Source organism: Gossypium arboreum, chromosome 8 (assembly GCF_025698485.1).
Source record: "Gossypium arboreum isolate Shixiya-1 chromosome 8, ASM2569848v2, whole genome shotgun sequence".
Lineage (NCBI taxonomy): Eukaryota > Viridiplantae > Streptophyta > Magnoliopsida > Malvales > Malvaceae > Gossypium > Gossypium arboreum.
Genome location: NC_069077.1, coordinates 47,621,835 through 47,625,401, shown reverse-complemented (window position 1 = coordinate 47,625,401; position 3,567 = coordinate 47,621,835). Strand labels below are relative to the sequence as shown.

The 3,567-nt window shown below is 32.8% G+C and overlaps 1 long non-coding RNA gene across 1 annotated transcript; it reads left to right on the top strand.

Annotated features, from left to right (window-relative positions):
* The first annotated feature begins 835 nt into the window (after positions 1 to 835).
* Positions 836 to 3,361, top strand: LOC128296309 (uncharacterized). The gene is made up of 3 exons (XR_008286872.1): positions 836 to 929; positions 1,334 to 1,419; positions 3,066 to 3,361. It is a non-coding gene; the product is annotated as an uncharacterized LOC128296309 (long non-coding RNA).
* Positions 3,362 to 3,567: the final 206 nt, after the last annotated feature.

The following is a 3,567-nucleotide window of genomic DNA, read 5'->3' as shown; positions in this document are numbered from 1 at the left end:
ACATTGTTCAAGCACATATCAATGGTATTTCATATAGCATTTTTTAATCTCAACTCATGCAATGGCATGATTCAACTCTTTGATCAATACTTGATTTCATTTCATAATTCACATCTCGTTTCATCATTTCAGATTTCATTTCTCATCTCATAGTTATTTCTCATCTTTGTTATCTCAATATAAAACACATAAATTTATTATTTAATTTCCCCTATTAACACGACTCGGACTTGGATGAATACACGGATCCAGCCAACACAACAATTTGGCACCCAGTGCTTCATCGGATAAATCTGAAGTAATAACTGCACCCAGCGCTATATAAGTTGACACCCAGTGTCTCATTCGTTACACTGAAGAAAATTGGCACCTAGTGCCTCATCGACTCAAGTTCAAAGAAATCTCTGTACTCTTCCTATCCTATGACATGTCATCTATATCCGACTTAGCCCAAAACAGTTAATAAGGTTTTGTAACAGCCAGATTTTGGGCCTAGTCGAAATAGTTGTTTCGAAACCACTATTTTGGGGCCAGAGAAATTATTTTTAATATTATTTTATGTTTCATAGCATGATTATATGAGTACATGAAAATTTTGGTGAATTAATTTTAGCGTTTGTGAGCTTAATTTCGAAAAAGGACTAAATCGCATAAAGGGCAAAAGTTGTGATTTCTAGCTAAACATGTTAAATTGTAGAGAACCATAATTGGGGGTGTTTAAAGTGCAAATAGACCCCTTTCACAAGCTTGGCCGGCCATTGAGACAAATAGGAGTTGAAAAGTCAAAGTTAGGTGACTTTTTTTGGAAATAAATAAAACAAAAAGAAAAAGTTGTCATCCTTTCATCTTTTTTTTCTTCTTCCACAGAAAATGGCAGCAAGGAGGGGGCTTGGAAAGATCAAAATATCAGCCACTTATATTCTTTGCAAGTAAGTGATTTAGATGCCTAGTTTTTATAATTTTTGTACTTTTGGAACCCTTGTAGCATGAACTAGCTAATGGGGGGACTATTTTGTGAAATGGTTGATAGTCTAGGGATTTTCCATGAAAGGATTTATGTTGTTTGCTGAATTTTTATGGAAGAAAATGAGTCTTGGGTGTCTTATAAACAACTTTTGTGAAAGGTGTTAGCATGAAAACACCTAAAAAGACTATATTGCATAAGTTGTAAAATAGATGTTAAGTATGTGAAATAGTGGGGTTGGCTAAGCTTATAATGTAAAGAAATTCGATAAAAATCGATTTTCGAACCTAGGGGTAAAATGGTCATTTTACAAAAGTCTATTTTGCCGATCGATAAAGTGATTAAATTTGTGAACTTTTGTTATTTTAGATCAAGAAAATCGAGATTTGGGCTTAAATCGAGAAAGTGTGTGATTAAAGACAAAAAGAGAATAATTAGCCGAAATTGCATTTGAGGTAAGTCGGTGTGATTAAATGAGCATGATATTTATGTCATTGTTATTATACTTGAAAATCTATCTTGCCATGATTGTATTAAAGTTTAGGTTGATGATATTGTATATGAGGAAGTGATGTCAAATGTAATTAACATTTATGTGTTGATTGAATGCTTGGAGATTTGATGGAATATGATATTCCATTGAACCGAGTAAGTTGTATGTAAATAATACAATTACATTGTTATTATATGTGTTTAAATTCATATAGCATGAATTGCTTGGTTGTGGAAATGATTATGTTTAATGAATATTGAGATAGTAGAATTCCTGTTTAAACCTTAAGAAACAATTCGGATATTCATGCCATGACATTCGGATTATTTGTGAGCCAGTGTAAAACCATGTCTAGGACATGGCATCGGCACGGATATGTGAGAGCTAGTGTAAGACCATGTCTGGGACATGACGTCGGCCTCGATTTTGATAGTCAGTGTAAGACCATGTCTAGGACATCACATCGACTTGATGGATGAGCCAATGTAAGACTATGTCTGGGACATGGCATTGGCATTATACCCTATGTTTGAGGCTTAATGAATATCCAATAGCTTTCCGAATGGTTCAACGGTAAGAGTTATGGTTAAGCTAAATGAGAAAGGTTATGACCATATTGTGAGTGGTATAGGTACTTACATGAAATTGATAAGATGTGAATTCAATTCATGTTATATGATTAGTAAGAAATGAAAATGAGCATGTTGAGTAACACAAGTATGTATGCCAAGCTCATGAGAAATGATTTCAGTTTATGATGCACCTTTAGTGAAGATGTAAATAGGTAATTCATGCTTATGAGAATGATTTTGTAATAACCTTGTGATTATAGGTCTATAGTTATGATGTATGAATATGTAACCTTACCAATGTGGTGAAAGTGAATTAATATGGTGTGATAAACTTAGTATCGTTAATTTACACTAAAACAGTTTTGGACAGCAGCCATAGTCTGACTTTGAAAATCCATTAAAAATTTTGGAAATTGAGTTAGAGGCTGAATAAAATATGAAATTAAATTCTAATGAGTCTAATTTCAAATAGAAGAAATGGTGTAAGCAAAAGAGTTTCATATTATGAAATATTTAAATTGTTGTGAGACAGAATCAGAATGACTTCAAAATATCCTATTTTGATTTGATAAAATCATTTAAAATTGTAAAAAAACAGTTATGAGTTATAATTTATATGATTATAATTCTTAATGAGTCTATTTTCAAGAGAAATAGACAGGAACATCATCTGAGTCCCGTATTATGAGATAATTAATTTTTAGTGAAGAGGGATCAGAACTATTAGATAGTGAAAAAGGGTAACTTTAAGGAATAAACCGTACTAATTGGCTAAACCAAAAATTCTGAACATTTTATGGTAAGAAGATATGTGAGTCTAGTATTAGGGAAAATTAGCGGAACTTAATTTGGAGTTCCTTAGCTCTAGATATAAATAATTTAGTGACTCTGACTTGAGAAAAAAGCTTGACTGGAACATGAGTAAAAATGCAAATAGGGTTGTATTACCATGAGAAGCAAGTTGATAAATTGCTTATTATTTTCATACGGTCTTACTAAGCTATAAAGCTTACTACCTTCCTTCCCTTTCCTTTAGTGTTTTCAGGTTAGCTCGGAGTTGGAGATCGTCGGAGGCAGCATCACTCTATCAAGTCGCTACCTTTGGAATAATGAAGTATATATTAGAAATTTCAAGTGAGTGGCATGTATAGAGATCTACTTGATTGACATGTATTCTTTTGCTTTGGCCAAATGTATTGGCTTAAATTGAATTATATGTATATGGCTATGAGATGTGGCTCATATTGATTATGGCTTGTAAACCTAGCTATTCATGTCATGTCTAATGTTTATAATGTGATTATGTTCGTTTGCCATGCATAGTTAGTAATATGACATGTGTGTTGGATGTAAGCTCTATAACCAATTGAGGTGGTCATAGCCATGTAGTAATTGCACGTTATATACACAACGTGATAATGATTGAACATGAGTGCTTGATGGATAAGTTGGTAACCATAGTATAATGGTAAAAGTGGTCATCAAAATGACAAGTCTTATGAATGTGAAATAAGGAATCTAGACTTGGTATTGCATGA